The 23123-nt window shown below is 40.0% G+C and overlaps 1 protein-coding gene across 2 annotated transcripts in view; it reads left to right on the top strand.

Annotated features, from left to right (window-relative positions):
* The first annotated feature begins 9868 nt into the window (after window positions 1-9868).
* Window positions 9869-23123, top strand: part of LOC122564833 (LIM/homeobox protein Lhx2) — a 52965-nt gene continuing 39710 nt past the window's right edge. Inside the window, exon 1 of one of the 2 annotated variants that reach the window (XM_087998437.1) lies at window positions 9869-10403. The gene's annotated coding sequence lies outside the window, so the exon portion shown is untranslated. Of the gene's footprint in view, window positions 10404-20588; window positions 21026-23123 lie in introns of those variants that run through there. The other variant, XM_087998436.1, reaches the window with a different exon arrangement.

The following is a 23123-nucleotide window of genomic DNA, read 5'->3' as shown; positions in this document are numbered from 1 at the left end:
TGGAAAGATCTGCAGTTAGATGCAGTTTTCCAGATACCAATCTGAAAAGGTGAGCTGCAGTCTCTCTATGTTACATATATTGTGAAGAATTACAGCAATTTCTCTTCTGAAGTTTACTGGAAAAATTGAAAATAAAATAAAATTACCCCTGTTGCAAACAATATATTTTTGACTTAGTGTCATTTTGATCACGATGTTGGTTTAGACATTAGAAATTGCTTATTATTGTAAATTTGACAGAACTGAGTTAAAGTGTAAAAGTCTGCTTTCTTTTTCTATTCCATGTGATACTGTTTAAATATTACGCTATTAAATGCATCACACTCACTTGTGATATGTAATTGACAAACTTCTGTGGAAATCTAGAAGGAAGATTTACCTGGGCATCTTTGACAGACATTTAATAGACAGATCAAGGTTTTATAAGTTTGGTTAAGATTTGGAATGCTCAAAAGGCCAGAATTAGAGGCAGGTCGGTAATTGGGAGATTTGTGTGTCCGGAGAAGGTTACAAAAGTAGTATGGTGAGGCCTTAGACAATTCAAAAACAAGAATGAGCATTTTAAAATGGAGGCATGGCTTGACCAGGAGCCAAGAAAGATCAGCAAGCATCTGGGTGGTGACCGAACAGGATTTGGTGCAAGTTAGGACATGGCCACAAAATTTGGATGACCTTGTGTTTAAAGAGGGTAGAACATGAGAGACCAGTCAGCAGTCTACTGGAATAATCAAGTCCAGATGCCACAAAGGCACAAATTACAATTTAAGCAGCAGATGAGCTGGGGCAGGGTTATATTTAGGTGATGCTCCAGAGATAGTGGGAGACAGACTAAGTGGTGCTAATATATGATCGAAAGCTCATCTTGGGGTCACGTTTCATGCCACGATTGTGAACAATCTGGTTAGCCTCTGACAGTTGCCAGGGAGAGGGCTGAAACTGGTGGCTGGGGAGTGGAGCTTGCAGCATGGACCAAAGCCAATGCCTGAAGTCTTCCTCATATTCAATTGGGAGATAGTTAATGAGGAGATAATCTTCCTGGTGTGTGCAGCTTAGCAAGAGACTCATGACTAAATTGAGAAAGGAAGTCAATTAACTAATTTTCTCGACTTAATATTTCTGGCTTATTTTCCTACCCCACAGCTTGAAACTAGTGCAATGGGTGAGAGAGGAAAATGCTCATTTTTCTAATTATAAAGAACTTACTAAAGACTCGTATTTAAGACCTGCAGTTTCTGGCCATATCAGGAGATGAATAAACTTTGTGAAAGAAAGCATAAAAGTGTCATGAATCAAAATAGTATTGTGCAATAGAATTTCTTTTCATCCCCAGAGAATGTGTGCAATGGCCATTTTAGACAAGTGATTCTGAAACAACTTGTGCAGTCATACACGTTAACTGAGGCAGAAGATTACTATTAAACCCTCAGCAACAATTGTATCATATTGCTGTCAGTTACCTGGGCCAGCAGTACAGCACTGACAGAGCAAGCATGCTATAACTGAGATGTGTTAACTAGTTCCTGAAGGCACAAATTGCTATTCATACTGCAGCAATGAAGAGTACTTCTTCTTTCAATATTTATTCTACAGATGGTTCTTCAAACACCCGCAGGTACAAGAGACAGATACTGCATCACACATTATTGCTTTAACAAGGCTTTCATTTACCACATATACAACTCTATACATTTAAAGTGCCATCAGCAGATTGAGCCCCAACAATAGGAGAGCATGTCTAATTGTTCTCCAAATTCCAGTGAGCACTATAAGTCAATTTAACCACCTTCTCTTGGATAGATTTTCAATTTTGACCTGTGTTATGTTTTCCCTTCCACTAACTAAACAACTAAAATTTGCGAAGTTCATATTATTCTAGCAGGTCTCATAATAAAAAGAATGAAGGTCTACACCTTAGATAGATAGAATTCACTTGCCTGGTATACAGGTTTTCATTCTGTGACATTATGGTATTTCCATTACTGTACTTTTTCTTGTTCTTTGCCGTATGTGGTCCTATTCTACGCTGGCATGACTAAGACCGTGTGTTTCATAACCTCAATTCACAATGTGCTAAGTGGAGAATCCTACAATGTTTTTGCAGCATTGATGGGAAAAATCTTGCTCAACTCACTGCGTTTAGCATTTTCAAATGTTATGCCAGCAATTATGTGTGCATGGTTACATGTTGGCATTCCATTCTTATTGGCCATTGTTAAAGTTAACATTCTCATAAGGACTTCATATATTCTCATAGTCCTCTCCATTTATTACTCAAACTCATTGAAGCTATCCAAGATTACTTTGTGCAAACTATCAGTTGGATATCAATTCAACAAGGTAAGTAGGACTGGTCATTAATGCATGTGTTGCAAGTAATAAGTCATGACTTACAATGGCTCAATTTAGAGCCCAAATTATCTAACTCCAGGGACCACAGAATAGTCAGGAAGCCCACGACTGCTTAAATCTTGTCTTTTACCCTTTCATAATTTGTGTAATTTTAAAAAGAATCTTAAAAGAAGCTAGCATCTGAGCTGGTGTAAAAGCAACTATAGAGGCTTCTGCACACTGTGCGAAGAGAGAATGATAATTATGAATACTTGAATTCACATCCACATTGATGTTAAATTATCATTAGATGAACTATTAAGCATTTGTGCACAACAAGCCTGTATGGCTATGAGGGGATAACAAAAAATAATCATAATAATATATTAATGACTATTTTCTCCAACTTAATCAATCCCTAAACCTCCTAATGCATTTATTCATATTAAAACTAAAAACCTGGTCTCGGGGTTGAAAGATTATTTTTTCCGCTTGAATCGCTGTTATCTTCTTCCCAGCATTTCATTTCTGACAGGCGAAAGTGTGCGTTTGGCAGGGTAAATTAGCAACTTTGAATTCACATCTATTTCTGAATTGATGCAAGACAATCAGTTTCATGCATATTTTTGCAAGCCATACGAGTCTTAGAGTCATAGAGATCTACCGCACGAAGGCCCTTCGGCCTACCAAATCCATGCCGGTCAAAAACATCCACCTAACTATTCAGATCCCAGTTTGCAGCATTTAGTTCATAGCCTTTGTATGCCTTGGTACCGCAAGTCGACAGCTAAATATATCTTCAATGCTCTGAGGGTTCCTGCCTCTGCCATGCTTACAGCCAGTGAGTTCCAGATTCCCATCACCCTGTGCGTGAAAAAAGGTTTTCCTCACACCCCCTCTAAACCTTTTGCCCCGTACTTTCAGGCAGCATAATGTGGCAAGACTGGAGCACCAATTCACACCAAAGTTTCCCCATTTCCATCAGCCCCTACAGTGACTGAAGATAGTTATTACGCAGATGCAGCTAACCTTGCTGGGCGGGGGGGGGGGGGGGGATCTCCTTTTTATAGAATTATTTTTTACTGGGTGAGTCTGGATTAAGCGGGTTTTTTATGTCACTAAAATCAAATGAATATTTAAATGGTATTTAACGATTTCCCTGCTCGCAGAATAAGGAAAAGTTGCAAATGTAATTTCCTCTATTAGACTTGGAAATACATGATCTAACACATTAAACCCTGGCTGGAAGGTATTTTTGTTATTAATCAGTGTGTTTCGCTATTCATCTCCCAACCTATATCACACACGCCAACTCTGAATCCATTTGGCTGATGTTTTGCAAGGGATATATTCACTCTTTCAGTTGCAGCCTTGTTTGAATAATTTAAATATTTTTGGAAAGGATTTGCATTACATCTGGTATTTCTCAATGGTTGAGGTTCTTTTTACAAAACTACTTACGTACATGCGGGCGCCTTAAATATCTCAACGCACTTCACACAACGAATTACGTTTTGAACAGAGTGACTGATCTGTTTTCTTCAATCAAACATTGCCCTGAAGATGTGCTGGGCCGGAAGTCGGATTATCACTTGCAGAGAGTGTATTAAGGTTATGCTGCTAAGAATTGACTGTACGCATAATATGGCGGGCCTTGCAGCTATCAACTCGACAAAACATTCCTCTTTTGTGTACCTTGGCAATCTCACACCGTTCAATGTACTGTCAGGAAACCTAGCCAGATGACAGCAAGACGATAGAAACACTTGTTATTCAGGAGCACATGTAATTGCACTACAGCCTTCAAAGTGTTTGCACTTCTTTCTATTTGCTCCAAGTACAGACAACGTTCCAGTGATGATGGGCAGACTTCCGAAGCGTTTTCTGATTCCTGTCACTTTGGAATTCCCACATGAGCAAAGAGAGGAGCTGGTTCCGTGCTGTCTGCAGTTACATTGTCTCTCCGTCAATTCTCCGGGGATTACCTTCACATCCAAGATGAATCTGTCATGATTCGGAGATGCTGGTGTTGGACTGGGGTGTACAAAGTTAAAAAATCACACAACACCAGGTTATAGTCCAACAGGTTTAATTGGAAGCACTAGCTTTCGGAGAGCTGCTCCTTCATCAGGTGGTTGTTACCTGACAACCACCTGATGAAGGAGCAGCGCTCCGAAAGCTAGTGCTTCCAATTAAACCTGTTGGACTATAACCTGGTGTTGTGTGAATTTAAAAGATGAATCTGGGCGTTCTCAGGACCGTGCTCCCAGCGGGTATACGTTCAGTGCACAAAACTGCAGGAACAGTCAGTCAAAATGAGTACAAAAGTTGTCATTTTTTTCCAAGGGGATCAGCTTAAAGTAAAATATTGAAGTCTGCTGCAAGAACACACATTATACACATGTACTGTATACACACACGTACAAAATAATGTTATTTCCCCTTGCATGCTGCCTACTGCGAGGATACCATTCAATTGTAAACGGGAGTCACTTACACATGAAATTGCCGTTCCGCATTTACCAACTTTAACATGCGGGGGGCAGTATTATTGAGCAAGGGACTGGGCCAACTCTGTCCGCTTTGTTGGGGAGTGTTTGCCAAATGCATGCAACCCTTACCGTCTACCCATAGGCCGTTTGTCAACAGAGGAATCTACTTCGCTCCGATATCAGCAGCCGACCGGTCTCTTCCCCAGCTTCCCCCGGCTACAGAGTGAGGACACGACCCGCCACACCCGGTTGGTCCTTATTTTAGACTCTCCTAGCTTCCTCCAGAACTTTTCAAGTTTCTTACCCTGCACTACCTTCTCCCCCCACCCCTCCCCTCCCCTCCCCCAAACATTACCGGAAAAACGATGAGAAAAGTAAAGCTTAAAAAGAAAGTATGCCCAACGATAATGTGAAACGATTGACAGTGTGATGAAATGGAGCTACAAGTCCAACTGTTAGCAGCAACCTTGAGTTTTTCTGTAGGTTTCAAAGAGCACAGTGTATAGTGAATGAAGAGTTCAGGCTCAGTCAAGTTCCCACTCCAGGCAGCAACTCCGAGAAATGAGCAGCTTCAAGGGTTGAATGCCACGGGTTCTCCTTTTTTTTGGGGGGGGGGGGAGAACGTGGGTGTGAGGGAGTGCTGCGGTGTACAGGTTCAATGGGAATGTGTTGGGTTTTTTTTGTTTGAAATGCTCCTAAGAGGAACATAGCCAGATGCTGAGGCTGAAGGCACAGTGACCCGGTTTCATGAGTGGCCTCAGCACTCTCCCTGCACATACATCCCATCCCAGGTAAGCCCCGAGGAAGGCCCGAGCAGGAATTTCACTCTTAAAACATGGCCTGAGCCGCGTGTCGCTGAACCATTCTCATCTCACACACAAAAAGACCCAACCACCAAATAATTCAATTGTCACTAGATCAGAAAGAAGTCTCGGAGAGCGTGGCTATCTGTAAAACGGATAGGCTTAATATCAGTCGAGTTCTAAAGTGTGGAGCAGAACACGGGCATGTGGTGCTGAGTGACAGCCTTCCATGGGTGGGCAGTGACAGGATTCATTGCTCAGGCTGACCTAGCTGCTGGTTACAGGTTGGCTAATACGAAATTATGAAAAGAAACCGCGAAATGCAATTGAATCTCATGTATTAGCTGGACCAAGGATAAGCGTTTTCAATCGACTTGTAATCCCGCTGGAGGAGGTGGGACTTGAACCTCAGCGGTAAGGACACTACCGCTGCACCAGAAGATCAGTTACCGGAAGCTGGTAGCACAGCCACTTGATGCCACACGGTGAAACAGCGCAATAAGTAATTCTGTATTACACTCGGGGAAAATCGAGTCACTGTGTTTTAACATAGGCCGCTGAACGTTAGAAATATTGAAGAGCCGCCGGACTCAAAGAGTTAACTCTACTTTCTTCCCCCAAATGCTGTCTGTCATTCTCCAGCAATTTCTGGTTTTGTTTCCAATATCCGCGGTTCTTTGTTTTATTTTATTTGGAAATATTTGTGTTGATGGTGTCATAGCTAACACCTTAAGCTTCAGTCAGCGCGTCCATGCCCCATCTCAGCTGAGATGGAATGGTTTGAAGTCTTACTTCCAGGCATAATCTGGGTCATGTTTGAGGGCGTTGGTGGAAATAACCCACCACCAACTCTTCCACCAGGGAAGAACCCGGCAAGGCAGAAGGGGAAAGGGATATTTACAATGAAAAAGGACAAGAGGAGGAAGGGACAAGTAATGAAACAATCATTATGGACCTACAATAAACAAGATGAAAGCGAGAGGGTACTCGGGAAAATAAATAAAGCATTGATTTATGAGACAGAGAAAAAAAATCAAAACTGAAGGAAATGTAATGCATTGCAAAAAAAAACAGTTTGAGGGGGAATTGTCTTTACAATTGGGATGAAGTCAGGCTAGGGGAATATCGCATGGGGGTGGCTTCAGCATTTAACAAATCACATCAAAGTTGGCAGGACTGCGCATTCATTTCAATGGATCTTGTGAAGGGTACAGTCCAGCGTCGGTGGTGTGTCTTTTTATAGCTGACTTCAACATCTTCGGAGCAGTGCTTCCAAATAAACTTGTTGCACTATAACCTGGTGTCGTGTGTGATTTTTTAACTTTGTACACCCCAGTCCAGCACCGGCATCATGTTCAAGCTCTTGACCACTGATACGAAAATCTATGTTTGTAAGAAAGGAGAAAGTTGAATGAATTCTTGTTGTCTCTGTACTGTCTTGTCGGTCAGAAAGAAGTGTAGGTGCCAAGATTATCTTTTCCAGTTAAATTGTCAGTAAGTTTGCAACAAAATATAAGGCAGGCTTCCTCTCCAAATCGAACAAGCTGGAGTCTTTCCAAAGTTATGTCGCAAATGCGAAAGTTCAACGACTGCGCAAAATAGTACTATATGCCAAAGAATCGACGTTTTGTAATGTTACATTTGGAAACAATTCCAGATGAAACCGGGGTAAGATCATATGTACGTGTGCCACTTAGCAGCACATAGAAACATATTGACCGGCTATTGAAAAACTGACAGAGATAAAAAGATTGATGAATGGTGATTGGGAGTAAAGAGCAGAGAGAGACATTGACAAACAGAATTACAGACTTTAGAGTCGATTGTTAAACGAGGATGGTTGCAATGCGTAGTGATTATGTTTTGAGCAGCTAATTGTTCAAGATTGACATTATTGTACAAACTCGGAATCTGAGAAGGCAGGAATAACATCATCTTTCACTGACTGGCAAAAGAGATTGCTCCGGTTCCACTCCGATCTGGAGGTTGCTTTGAAACCCAGATCATAATCCCTGAGTGTGTTTGGTCTTCTGGTGAACAATGTAACTCTAAAATCGGGCATTTTTTAAAAATCTGGATACCTCGGAGAAATTGCAACCATAATGGCTCATAGGCCATCAATTTTAATTTAGATAAAAGCTTCAGCGTCCTATATTTGGCGAGGTATTGCATAGCTTAGGAGAAAAGTTTCTTGGTAAGGTTCCCTCTCACTGGCATTGTGTCCAGACTTTTGGACTGTATGTCACTGAGCAGTCACTGACTGGTTCCAACCTGGCCTATGACAAGAGCTGACTACGTATTCAGGTTTCTACTTCTCTGGGAAATTTCAAAACCAACTCAAGATCCTGGTCGAATGTTTCTATTTTAGCATGGACCATTTCGTTCGATGCAATTTCAAGCGTATTTGTTATTATCCAAAGCTCTCTTTTGCTTAAATACTGATTCTGCACATTTCTTGAAGAAATGTTTTTGTCTCATATTTTGCTTTCTCTTTCCGTGCCGTCTTCCTTGACTCCCCCCCCCCCCCCTTTAACATGCTATTATGTTAAGCACTCCCCCGCCCCCTACACACGTGACAGTGTAATTTCTATCTGACGGACCCTGGTGCACCGAGCTTTATTTAATGAGCACATCTTCAGTGACAGATTCATTATTTGCATTCAGTTGCTTTAAGTCAAAACACATTAGTTACACTTACATTGCAATACAGATTTAATGATTTACTGTTTAACACCAATTTATTTTGATTAACATCTCGCTATTGGCGATTGTAAGTCCAATTAAATGCAGGACAACAGCGATTAAGTGTTGTATAAATTAAAACTCCAACAAACACCAAATGTTACGGTTTATGAATATAATTCTATATGTAATTTCAAATCGTTACTACGTTAAATGCAATGTTGCAATGAAAGGAAACGATCACAGATGACCCTTTTAAGCAAGTTAATGGTATATAATTCGAGGACGGTGCTTACATTTTTAATGCCGCTCCAATATAGGACTTGTTGTCAATTGTGTTGATATATTGTTAGTGATTCTGTTTTAAGTTCATTAAAGCGACATGCATAGTCATTTCTTGATATTAACATTGAAACATATTTAAGCCAGATTTGCCAAGGTGCCAAATGATGTAAGGTTTTGCAGCACATGAATTTCAGAGCGTCTGTGAAAGTGTCAATCATCAGAATGTCATTTCTAATGCATCATGTGAAAGAGCTCGGGTCATCAGCTTGTGCACAGGAGAGCCAGTGGTAATTTAAACCGACTCGTCCTGCTCTCTCAGATATGCCAACCTGGGATGGATGCAGGTAAAGCAGCCTGAGAGCTGAACTGCTTCTCTTACATTACTGCTAGAGTGAAAGAGCGCTGTCATACGTTGGGACTTTAAGTGGGTTCATGTAATATGAATGATGTAAATGAAGTGCGTGCTTACCATTCTTGTCACTTCCAAACAGACTGTTTTCACAATAATGACACCACAGAACTTTGGGAGAGGCTGTGTGGGATAACCGGGCACATGAAGCGTTCAGTTACATCCTGGAAATGTGGATTGTGACAGAATAGATTAAAGACAATTCGCGTGGCAGAAAATAAACTCTAACTCAATTGCGTAAATAAAATAAAAGCTGTTACAAGATTAAGAATCAATAGCAATTACAAAACCCCAAAGGAGCAGCCATTTGTCCATCAAGGAGTGCACGTTCATAGTAATAATCAACCCTTTCGTTTTAGCTGTAGTTATTGCTCTTTCTGTCTTTGCCTCTGCGCGCATTTTAAAGACATTGCCAGCCGCCCTTCTCTACCGGATTGTATCAGCTCAACTCATAACTGCAAGTTTGTAAATCCCTTTTTTAAAACAAAACGACATTCTCTTTTCGCTAACGACCCGATGTTTGTCCTCAGGTTAATGCTGTTAGAAGGACAACTGCTTGGTTTTCAAGAGGCTTTGCTAGATGAGGTGGCTGACCATAAAAAGCTAATAAAAACCATTTGTTGTAATGGGGCGAACATGATTTTTCCTGTTAATAGACGCAACCGACGTGGAAGTAGTTATTCGTTTCCGGTATAGCACTTCATCGGAAGGATTTGATTTCCACTGAGTGAGTCTAAGGGAAATAAAGGTAAAGGGCATGTCTTGAACTTATTAAACGGGCGGTGCATGGGGTCTTTTGCTATCCTGAGATAGTCTGGCTGTGCAACAATTATACCAACAATTGTACGTTTTATTTCAGTACCATTAACATTTTAAACAGCCTGTCCCCGGTACCTACTATTATTAAGATAGTTCTTTGAAACCTCGCCAAGCAGTTGTTAGGATTAATTACAATCCATTATAAAACGTTTCTTTTCATTGTTGTCCAATGAGTTGCCAGATTTAAACCCGAGTTTTTTTTTACTGTGCAAGCCACAATCGAAAAACTGACGAATGTGAGGTGTGTTGTCTTTGGCGATACCGAGATCATGATCAAACGTGATTGACTCGACTGTCACAGACATTTTTAACAGGAAAAGTCACCCGATCCTATTTCATAAAGTTCAAAAATGGATGAAGAATTGATGCAACCAAGGAGTTTGACGATGCGGCTGGGTCAGAGGTCAGTTATACACAATGATTATAAAGGGAGTGAGGCTCTAGATCACAGCTGAATGTGGCGTTTCGCCTGAGTTACTGAAGGTTGAACAGTAGATAATCCAAGTGCTCGTAAACAGCCAGGTTACAGGCTCGTGAGGAGACAAAGTCTGGAAATCTCTGTGCAGAGGACGACGCTGGTTGGCGGTAAGGCATCATTTATCCAATGGTGGCGTGATGTTATTCGAGTCAACTGCAAATTTATTAGAGTGTGAAGATTTAGCACCAGTGATTAATTTATGCTTGGTTGATGCATTAATCGTTTGCGAATGTTGCAATATCATATTTCATACACGCCTGCAGACATCCTGTGTATAAGAATGATGTATAATGTATAAACCAACATCCAGACGTTATGATGCCCTGATAGAATGTGCATGTATTAAATATGTATTTATTCAATTAAGCATTCTGCATGTTTTAATTTGCATGAGGTCCGTGTAGTACGAGGCCGATCTTTAAGCAGTTGCAACACTATTATGTAGATCCGGGGACGCTTTAAGGTTATTGATTTTAATCCTCATCATCATGAAGTAGCGTTAAGAAGACAGATAGATGTGAAATTACATACAGTGATGGTAATTGCACATAACATGGGCATACAGACCATTCTATTGTCAATATTTGGGTCAAAGTATTAAGTGCAGTTTTCTGTCAAGACATAACTGAATGCTGTAAAGTACTGAGAGTGAAAAGAAATGATCCGATGTATTGCTGCAGTTGTAAGATCCGTTTGGTGTGTTTTTTTTTAATTGAAAAAGGTAGTTCAAACCGAACCAGAATACAATTAGCTTACCGGCGCTATAGTGGGTACCGGACCTTTGGAGTAGAAAAGCATTTAGATCGCTTTAGAACGGTTAATCCTTTGCTGAGTGAGGTTTCTTTTGTTTTGCAACTCCACTGTGGGGTTTTGTTCTGCTTTTTCTGCTCGCTTGATTGACCGTTCAATGGTGGCTAATTATCCAAATGTCGCTTCCAGATAGTTTGACTTGCTCCTAGAGCGCTTTCCCGTTATTAGCATTGCCATATCCACTGTCAGGACAGAGCAGACGGCATGCTCCTGCTTTCCCAGAAATATGGTATCCATATCTCGGTCGTTTCAATGTCCACCTCCAGTGACATGTTTATAGTTATACACATTTACAGTTCTTTGATTCACCAAGGTCGGAACGTTCAAAATCGAACACTTTCATTGAATGTGTGTTGCTTTATATCTCGTCCAGGACAAGAAATCTGGTGAGGTCTTTATGAAAATAAAAGAGCATTATGCACACTGCGATCTACTATGCTTATTTTATCCTTAATTGTAAAATGAAGATGAGCAACCATTCAGAACTTCGAAATAATCTGGGTATATTTAACTACCCAAAGAGTTTGCTTCCTATGTTTAACAAATGATGGAACTGTTGAGTTTCAGGCAAGCACGATTCTCTGTTGCGACTGAATTTTGTAATTCTGTCACATCGAAAGATGTTAAAGAAATAAGCTATTTTAAAGAGTTAAGTCCGATATGAAATGCACATTTGAGTATAACGCAAGTAAAACTTACATAAGAGTTAAACTTGGTAATGTACCATATTAGAGTAGATGTGCAGATCTGATTTGTTGTCAAGTTTGTAAAAAATCTTCAAAGGGAACATTATCGTTTTGTAAGTCCATTTGCATTTACATTTACATTCGGTTTATAGAAACTTTATTTTAAGTCCACGTTAATGTGTTACAAATCCGAAACTATGTATTTATCTGTGTTTGTTATCATTAAGAAATTCTAAACTAGGCTGAGTACAGTGAGGTCAGTCTCCTCTTCCCAGTGGGATATTCAGTTTCACTCACAATAACACTCGTGTTGATTAAACTAGTTAACATCCAAAGGTACAAACCATTCGCTTTAACTTAGTGGCATCCTAGAATATATAAAGTAAGAACGAAAGTAAACGTTTGCTTTGCTTCCTTGGTATAAGTTAAACATCAATGGAACGATACAATTGCTTATAGGTTGTGAACGATGTCACAAAGATGTTAATTTTACGGATTATTGGATAACATTGCAGTTTGGATCCAGAGCAGTTTATGACCAGCAGCAGCATCTCACCATGTGTTTCTGGCCAAGGCTTTGTTTTGCGATCCACGTTAAATGTGCGATCAGGTAACTGTTTATATATTCACTGCACTATGAACTTTCTCCCGGGTGATCAATTTCTGCAAATGCAAATCCATCTTTCAACGCAAGTTTGGAATCAAGTGCCACATTGACAAGTTGGAATTATACTTGTCAGATTTCCACCATATACTACTTGTCATTGAAAATTATACCAACCCTGTAGATATGGCCTACCAGTGTGTTTTCAAATATCATGCTATGGTTTCGTAGATTAAAATGTCGTGGCTTGGGATATGTTCGACACATTGTTTATAGAGTGATTGAACACAGTAGCTGTACTTATTACCTCTGACACCTTTCATCAGAAGTTAGTACACTTTAAGGATGTGGATTGTTGCAAACTTCAGTTTCTTGAATGAAATTGACATAAGCATCACGAAGAGAACGGGAAAATGGTTCTTGTGAGCGATTAGAATAAAAGGCGTGAAATACAGTAGATCTAGTTAGGCTAGCTAACCCAAACTGTTGATTGATCCATGGACTGCATTAATGAATCAAGTGTGAAATGAATTGATGTCACAACCAAAATGTACAGCATAGATCATATTATGAGACAGTATAAGACACATCAATCGCTGACAGCTTGCACTGGCTTTTTGATGGATTGGAAAGACACCTATTCAACGTCATGAATTACCGATTACGATTGTAAAGCAGTTAATCAGCCAGAAAGATGGCCTTTCTATTGCAAACCTCTACACCGAGTAATGATTTAATTGTGTATTAAAACAAAACTATGGTCAGTAATCACTATTGACTTTAGCTATGGTCCAGGAAGTCTTCATGTTGCATTTCACCCTTCCCACACTATCACACAATAAAACCACCTTTTAATAGGTTATGGGCATTACCACTAGACCAATCTAACAATATCAATTATGCAGGGATCCACAGATTGGCAAAGGTAAATCTACCCACAGATTTCAAAAATCAGAAATTATGTATACGCAGAGAAAATAATATTGAATTTGAATTAGTGTTGACCTAATCAAAGGAAAGAAAAGTCCCAAAAATCTAACAAATGACACGTTTTACAAGAGCAAGTGGCAGCAGGTGCGGAGCGCTGGTTAAACCAGGTCTCTTCATCCAAACTGTGAAACACAAATGTTTACAAATGTCTCGCATCATTGACTATTCTTATAACTCACCCTGTCCGCTAGCTCTCAATGTTTGATCAAGGCTTTTGCCTCCCTCAATCGGCAATTGGGAAATTAGCTTCTAAATATTTGCTCCTTTCGCTTCAATGCTTGCTACACCATATCGATATTTGGAACCTTTTAAAATGTAAACAATCAATACCTACTTCATATTGCATCTTATTCTCTCCATTACTATGAATATATTGAGCCTTACACAAATCCCTCGTGTCTAATTCCATGGTCAACCCATAGTTCCCCATTGGCTCGCATCCAAACTTCAATCTATCAATGGCACAGTTGTGTTCTGTACAGTTGACCCCTTATCACCCTTGCAATGTTAACAGACAGTATTAATTATTCTGGTTTACTGTGTATTAATGGCTTGACCGGTCAGGTCTTCTCAATTGATTAACTAAAGTAACTAATGATTGTAAAGTCCAATATGCTTGAACTGTTTTATCAGGCCAATCGCCTTGTTAGGGTAGAGAGGTAACAACTGGTCAACAGATGTCAGTCAGGCTGAATTAATGATTAATCTGTTGTACAACCGGGACCAGTTACTGCAACAGACTTGTTCATATCCAGGATCAGACGTAGTCAGCTGACCAGACAGCTCCCAACACAATGCGGCTGACAACAGGGTTCGTCGGTGTTCACCGTAACAGCTTTTTGGGCCTTAAACGTCTATGTCAGGGGCCTAAATGAACTGCTTCGACCACAAACGTAATGAGTTGCTTTCCAAACAGTGGCTTGCAGTAAAAGTTACAGTGTAGCTTTCACAGTACACGTGGTCAGAGGTGTGAACAAGTCCATTTAATAGATTGGTTCCTGTGGTGGGTGTGTGAGTTTCAGCTACTTATTAAGCAAAACGAGTAAACAGAGTCAGTAACTTCTTGCACAAATAACGGGCGTTCCTATTCAGTTCGGATGAATTTCCAAGTAAAAGAAATAACTTAAGCTGCTGGCAGTGTTCCTGTACTAAATTTACATATATAACATATGCGTGTGAGTGAATTGAAACCTGTGTACTTTAACTAGCGAGAATTTAATGTTTAACCTTGCCTAATCGCCAAAATTCAAATTAAATCACAATCTCCAAATATGTGAGTTTATTTGGATCAAGAAAGACCTGAACACATTCTTAACTTATTGACACAAAAGTGAACTAAATTATATTGTTGAACGCTGATTGTAAAGCATAAAAATAAAACATTGGGCCCTTGATATAGTTTCATGAGATCAGTGATAACTAAAGTACTTTGTAAGATTAAACACATCGTCCTTTCACTAAACTGATAACGTGACTACCAGTAACGAAAAAGACACCTGTCGAAATATTCTCTCAATTTGTATCAGTGTAAAATAATCCGGATTAACACAAGTATACGCAAGGAATATAGAAATTGGTTCATACTGGTCCTGCATATTTACCAAGTCTCAAAGAAGTGTGCTGTTTGAGGTTAAACAGCCTTTGATTGTATAAACTGTTCTCGCTGAGGTAAGTAAACTGTGTTAGACTCGATCCTTTCGAGCTCGGCTGCAAACAGGTTCAGCCCTTAAAAGAACAAGATTCCTGCCCCGCATGATGTGGCAAAGCGATGGTGGTCTGGCGAAACAAAAATATGATCACAAATTAAATGCACCTCCGGTTGGATTTGTAAAACTGACAAAAATACTTCGATTTGAATACTCTCCACTCCTACATAAACAGCGTTGAAATTGTGTTGGGCTGTACTAAAATGGTCATAATCGCACTCAACTCGTATAGCTGACCTTTCACCTTTTTATGTTTGAGTTGGCACTTAATTAATCTACTTTCCCGTGGAAGATGTTGACGCGTTTCACATCAAAGCAGCAGTTTTTTTTAAACAAAACGCAAATTCAGTCATTTCGCTGCATTCCTTTTCTCGTTGGGAGAATTATTAAATACGTCTCTATTCTTTTCACATCTTCCTACAATGGAGTGTGCTGGCCTGCCCTCAGTATAATCCAGTAGGAATAGTTAATTAATGAAACGACCAGCTAATTGCTCCTTGAGTTGATGTGCAAAGATGTAAAAGTACTTTTGGAATAAGGTCAGTTCTCAATGTGTGAAGTGTACTTTCTAATTTTGTTTGAAAGCGTTTATGTGTGTGGACCCTTGGACATTTTGGCTGGCTTCTCCCTATCATGAGGCAAGCGCAACATTTAAGTGTTCAATTGAGTTTTAATTAATGGCACAAGGTACCTCTCGACCTTTTGGTTGCAGGGTTGATGTGAGGAATATTTTCTGCAAGTGGCTAAATTTAAAGAGAAGTGGGACAAGGAAACTCGAGTATAGCAGATATACTTCTCAGACGTTCCAAAATAGGAAGTTACAATTATTACCAATAATGAATAAGATACACGTTAAAACGCATGTGTCGTAAACGATAAGACTCATTTTCAAGAAGAAAAGCATTTTAGAAGTTTTTTCTAACCTCTGCTGGCCGAATCAGTTAGTGGAAACAACGCTGAATGTTTAAATGATTATTTTTGCGTTCCATACTCTCACTTCGATTAACTTCTTCTGGCGTTACAGAGTTAAAGGTGTACACCTCGACCTTGCCATGCGTCCCCGTTATTTATTTCTTGCCGATTAAGAATCTTTCAGGTATTCAGGAACTCGTAAAGTCACACATGTAGCAATATCGGTGCCTTTTTCATAATTTGGAACACAGTTTTCTTTTAAATTATACATTTGTGTAAAATCACATTCTGAAATAAAGAACTTAATATCAAGATAAAGTGTGAACCCAGGGAGCGATTGATGAAGCGGTTCGGCTCCATATAGAATTATTTGAGAAGAAGACAAGTTCCTGGTTGTTTGCTTTGTACGTATCACTGGAAATCTATTAGTGACGGCTCATGACACAGAACTGAAACTCGGTTTTGAAAAACTCCCCACGCGCTCACATTTTCGGGAATGTTATAAACTGAATAGATTTGGACCGTTCTGAAGTTCCAATCGCTTTATTTAAAAAAAAAACCCTGGAAATGTTTCAAACCAAACAATAGGATCGGGGAAGCGACCCTCCCATTTCTACTTTAACTGGGCGATTTTAGGACTCAGGCTAGAGGAACAACAGCATCATTTCGAAGGGGAAACAACATCGTTTCGCTGATTTGTTGTTACTTCAGACCGGAATGCTGGGTCTCCCGGAGCCCGCGGGGTAATCAGATACTGTTGTGTGCTGTTCGAACCAAGAAAGCGAATACATTGAACATTCCAGTAACACTTCTGCGTCTAAAAATTTCATTTGTAGACAGCTTTCCCGCAGACGAATACTCCCTGCAGCGAACCTCATAACTCTGCTAATAAAAAAGGGAAACGTGCAGAAACACATCAAATAAAATGGGATTCTTTACTTAAAGAGCGACATAATATTTCCTTGAAAGAATACATTAAGCGTCTTGAATCCTTTTGATGTCGAGAGGAAATTATGAAATCGTCCACCTCTTATCAGCAGCCTCCTGTAAACTCGCCTGAAAGATTGTTTTTAACTAAGTCTGCTCATTGTATGAATGTACTCCATAGTGGCTGAGCTGATCAGCGAGTAACGGCAACGCAATGGATCATACAACTCTGATCCTTGTTATACCTTGGTGTAAACATATCGGGAATTGCGAATCTCCCGCAATTCTGAATTAGTTTCACTGACGTTTTTTTCAGTTGTACATGAGGCCCTCTTTTCGACTTGTTCATAGGTCTCCATGATTAATCAAATTAACCAGTTAAGACAAATCGTTACTATCCAGATCATAACGTTCGCATCTAATTAAATCAGATTGGGCGTTTTTTTTATTATCCTGGCATATGATAATTTTGGAGTGTTAAATATAGAGTGCTGGAGGGGGAGGGGTAGCAGGATATTTCAATCCAGTCAGATACTGTCCCCAGTGAATCACACGCACACAGACACGGAGGTACAGTTGTATCGTATTTGGACACTCATGAACTTGTTAACTACCAGGAGGAATGATGCAAGTAATGCATTGCTGCTGACAACCATCTCAACAAGCTGCATTTTCTAATTAATAGATATTAATCGAGTCAGGAATATATGAGGCATATGATTATAATCAAACAGCTTTATTAGTAAAATATGCTCCGCTTGGAAGATTTTTTAAAGAAAATGACGTTGAAAAACAAACTGGGAACTGTTTAGCAGAGGCAGGGTTCTGCCAGCATCGTCTGTGTGTGCCTGGGCGGCTGAAATGGGAAAGTGCCGGAGGACTCGGGCTGAACTGGCCCACCCTGATAATTCAACACCTCAGAATCAATTTCCTCACCACATCGGGCAACCTGAAATGCCAAACCCGGAGCTGACCGTTCAGAGCCTTTGTTTTTCAAAAAAACGAAGCGACCGAGTCTGTGCATCTCGTCTTTCTAAAATAACATGAATTATTCATGTCACTGGTATGGTTTCATCTGACTTCCATGGTGAATGGAAACTATGTATAGGTCCGTTCAGAGAAGTGAGGGAGACACTGATCACTTTTTTATAAATTCGTCGAGTTGTATCGTAGACTCCAGCCAATTCAGAGCATGAACATGTGGGACTTTGAACTGAAATCTTCCGCTCATGACACGTGCAGAGTTATTTAGTCCTAGCTAGCACTCTACTTACTGAACTACACATTAGTGGTAATAGGAAAATAATTTATGATTTATACCTTCTTCATTTTGTATTTATGTTTGATATTGAGCTCACGGAGTATTGTAGAGTTTGCATTCCTCACGTCTTGGGATCCAGTTTCTGAAATGAAATATAGGCACTGAGACCATGACAGATGAAGTTGTCAGTACGTATTAACAATTAAAGTAGGTAGGTTTCACAATCCTGACATACACTGCCTGGCATCCACATATTGTTTAATTTAAATTATGTTGCTGAAGTTTACCAGGAGTACATAGTCTGAATGGTTGCTTTGTGGTTGTACAGTTACAATAAAAAGCTCCTCACATTTCTCTGGGATCAAGAGGTCAAATGCTTACGTAAGCTAAATTTCAACTTGAGCCATTAGTGGGAGAATTGTAACAGTTCTTAATTACGTGGAAGAACCGTCCCGCTCACATCGTACACCCTTGTTGTTCTCTGCAAGCTTGTGAGCGCCTCCTGCAGCCCAACCTGAGCACGCCTTCCACTCAGACTTGGGAAGTGGGACAGGAGTGGAGAATTGATGCAGTGAGCAGAAATTGCCCTAGGTAAAAGACCCCAGACGCTTAACACTTTATTTTGGAGAATCAATCTGAGTTCCCCTCACCGCTCCGATTGCTGGTCTAAACTAAAGCTGTGACTGTAATGATGCCGGTGTGCTTTTAGGATGTGTTTACATTGAGAAAGTTAGGCCGTTTAGTCGATAAACATGCACTGCAAAGCCATACACTGGAGTGAAATGTGGTGTCCCTTCTGCCTATCACTGTTAACATCCCCTTTCTCTCCTCTCCAACCAAGTGTCTCAATTCAAACAGACGCAATCACTTCAACTTTCCATTACTGACCATCACGAATGGTTCCTTCCACAGGAGGAGAGAGGCGACTGTTTAGCAAACCAAAATGTAGATGAGCCTAACAACCGACATTGCAAGAGGGAATGAAACAGGGCTGGAAATCTAAATATTATTCACAGGGGTTTCCGGCAATCAAAATGTGTCGTTAATGCACCATTAAATAGTTCGTGTAAGCATATTATTTGCAATTTAATCTATTATCCTATCAATTGATTTGAACAAAAAAACACACGAAAATAAAATGTCTAATTATTGTACTGGAAAAAAATTACTGATGAGCGCTTCAAAATAAACGCACAGTTACAAGAGCAATAACGATGATTAATTACAGCTTGTCAATCACTATGCATGAAGACACAAAACCAACATCAAGCAATATATTAGGAGCCTAAAGCAATTACAGGTTTTAATTCACAGTTCAATTTCGATCAAATGAAGTACTTGCATTTTCTATTCAGATAAAATCATTTAAGAAGGGAGGAATATAGTGATAGGTGTGTCACATATTAATATCAAGAGATTCGCTAGATAATTGTAACTAATCTACAACCTGTCAGTTATCTGTGCAAACCTCGATCCCGTGGATTAAGCAGTCTGCGATTTGAATTCTATTGTTAGGAGTTAGTCACGGTTACTGGTTGGAAGCTGGTACCTTTGTGTGTCAGTGTGGTAGCCGGCTGACAGCAGATGGTACTGGAGAGATGGTGACGTTTACAGAGAGAGGCTGTTTCTAGCAGCTCCAGGCCTACGATTTGTTCACCTGTCACCTTTTACCCGTCGCACGAAATCCAACCTGCTAACACAATCTATACTATCAACACCTACCAACACACATACTCCTGTTTTACTGTGAGAACAGCCCTTATCAATCAATTTAATGAATATATTTCCAATTTTTTTTCAAACCTACTAGTCCATAGTCAATTTAAACCTGTTCTATCTTTATATGATTCCGTGCGATGGAAGTGAAAGCAGAGCACATTTGAATGTCATCAAATTAAAAATACTAAACTATGATTACCAATGGTAAACAGTGAGAATGCCCATCCGTAATTAGCACCATGGATGAAATGGCAGCAGAAACTCGGCCAAGGGCCTGTCCCTACACATGGATTCCATGTAACCATGACTTTGCAAATTGAGAGAGGCAGAACCGTGGACAAATACGATTTGCAGGATAAATGCACACATACAGTATATACATGTTTGACTCTGTGGATTAGATGTGGCGCTGGTTTCACTTTAGCTATTGTTTGAATTACAGCTGTATCCAGTATGGCCCCCGGCTTCTTTGTAATCACTGCAGAAAGCCTTGATTTCCAAGTTTAATCTTGTTCTGATTGGGCAAGCTCTGTTCCCTGGACTAACACGATTATTTCTGTTTTTGAAGGCGATCTGGTGGTAGTCTGTTGTCAGACAAGATTCCCCACACCCACCGTGCGTTCTGTTGGCGCTATCAGCTATATTTGCAATACATGTCGTGTGAATATTCCGAGAGGAATTATTTTAATTGCAATGCAAAAAAAAGAAAGTTCAGACGTCACGCCTGGGATCCACGTCTTGGGGATTTAACGAAAACATGGCACCGGGCCAATGTTTGACTCATTTTTTTCAGTTACTGTAGGATACAAGATCTTCACTGTTGGAGTACACCGTACGGACGTATATGTTTACATTCCATTTGACGCCTTAAAATTGTAGTTACTGTATACGTCAAAGAAATGATTTAAATTGGAGCACTAGAATGATTTCTAGTTCAGGATGAACCGCATACCCAGGGGTAGCAGGGAGATGAAGCTGCAGAAAGGACTAGGTGCAGCGTATTCACTCGCCTCCGCTTACCCCTGCGACGTATTCAAAGCTACCCCATAGGTGCACAGCGAAAAGGGAATAAAGTTTCATCTGTCAGAAATGGAGGTTTACAGTGGAAGTACAGGTAAGTATAGAGGTAATGCACAGACCCGTTTATCTCAGGATTATTCAAAAATGCTTTAACAATTTGTTTAATCCAGTTATACGCCCATAATTACTGTGCACTACAGGTACTTGCATTTTCAGTTTGCGACATGTGGGTCTCGCCAGTGATATACACATAGATGCGCACACAGACACAGGCACAGTCACACATAGGATATCTTTCTCTTATTATACATACAGTAATTTAATCGGCCAATCATATAACTTCTTCCCATTTGCATTAAGAAACACGACCTTCCGAAGTGTCAACGTTCTACAAATTATCCCCCCGTTTTGTCCTGAGAAATGGAAACGATCATTAATCCAGCTCCTGTCAGCATGCTATTGTAATCGAAGGCATGCTTCTGTATGCGGGTTGGTTTAACAGTTTTATGAAATGACTATTCAAGTAGAAAAGCTTGAACTTGTTCGACAACATGCACAAGAATGGTGTTGGACCATCACAGTACAATCCGCCAGACCTCGGGATACATTGTTAGATTTGTGCTCCCACCCATGCACCAGGATTTTGTAAATTGGTTAATACTGAAACAACTGAATCATATTGGCTCATGTTCTCTCCCTCTTGTTCTATCTATCTATCTATCTATCTATCTATCTATCTATCTATCTATCTATCTATCTATCTATCTATCTATCTATCTATCTATCTATCTATCTATCTATCTATCTATCTATCTATCTATCTATCTATCTATCTATCTATCTATCTATCTATCTATCTATCTATCTATCTATCTATCCATTTATCTATCTATCTATCTCCCTCTCTCTGTCTTCTCTCTCTCTCATACACACACACAATATTTTAAGAGACAGACCTAAACTTGACCGTCCCTCTCAGCTGGCTACTACTGCTGAGGGATATATACAAGTCTGATGACGTTGTCACCAATGGAGTACAGCACAAGGTTGTGTGCAATATTCCACCACAGGTAGTACAAGCTTGACAGTTACACAATTCAATCTGAGTTTCGTTGCTTTTTGGGGAAAAAAAAACGGATGATGCTGTATTCGCAATTCAATGTCTTTTAAATATACAGCCGTCCATCAGTTACATTGTGAAATTGAGAGGTGGCACTGTCGATTCTGTCGTAGGAAATTAATATAGTTTCTGGAGAGTTGTGTCCATATCTGGCCACTACCTTGTATCAGATCGTGTTTAGTGTGAGGTGGTGCTGTTAAGAAGATACTTCTGAAGATAAGCTAAAACCAGACATCAACACGTTCTGGTACCTAAACTGTTCCCATCCTCAGAGTTTAAAATATTGAAAACAAAGCAACTCGCATAAGACGAAACGGATTTGTAAACTGGGGCAGATGAAATCTGCGTGTTGGAGATAACATGGTGTTGTGTCGTTTATTTGGCATGGGGACACTGGCAATCTGAAATGCTATCCTTCACATACAGCATGCCGCACTGCCTATATTGTTCATGTTATCATAAAAGCATGCAGTGATTTTAAGACAGAAAGAGGCTATTCAGCCCGCCGTGTCCGGGCCAGCACTCTGAAATCCTTGCTGCAGTAATCCAACAATGTTTTTTTCTTCCTGAGATATTTATCCAATTTCTTTTTGAAAGCCACAACTGAACCTCGCGCCAGTCTCTCAGCCATCGTATTTCAGACTCGAACTACTGGCTATTCGGGAACAAAGGGCGGTTTCCTTATGTTACCCTTGCTTCTATCGTAAACACCTTCAACCAGTGTACCCGGGTTCCCTAACCTTCCTCCAAAAGGAAAAAATTCTCAAGATCTACTTTGTCTGATCTCCTCATAATTTTAGCCACTTTCAATTCTCCCTGTCAACTTCCTTATGGTAAACAATCTCAGCTTGTCCAATCTCCTACCCTGATGAAGGATGTTTCTCAGCCTTGGAAACCTTTTCTATACCTCCATAACTGGAGGTAAACCAGTTCGAAATTGAGATTTGGACAAAATATGCGAGTTGAAACCGAACTATTGTTTTAATATGGCTCATCACACCTTCTGACCTGCCTTCTCTATTTGTAAACCCTGAATTCCAACACGTCTCAATTTGCTCTGTCACCATCACCG

The sequence above is a fragment of the Chiloscyllium plagiosum genome, unplaced genomic scaffold (assembly GCF_037043375.1).
Source record: "Chiloscyllium plagiosum isolate Xiang-an unplaced genomic scaffold, Cpla_swu_hap1 HiC_scaffold_21, whole genome shotgun sequence".
NCBI classification, from domain to species: domain Eukaryota; kingdom Metazoa; phylum Chordata; class Chondrichthyes; order Orectolobiformes; family Hemiscylliidae; genus Chiloscyllium; species Chiloscyllium plagiosum.
This window is presented reverse-complemented; position numbering and strand designations above follow the sequence as displayed.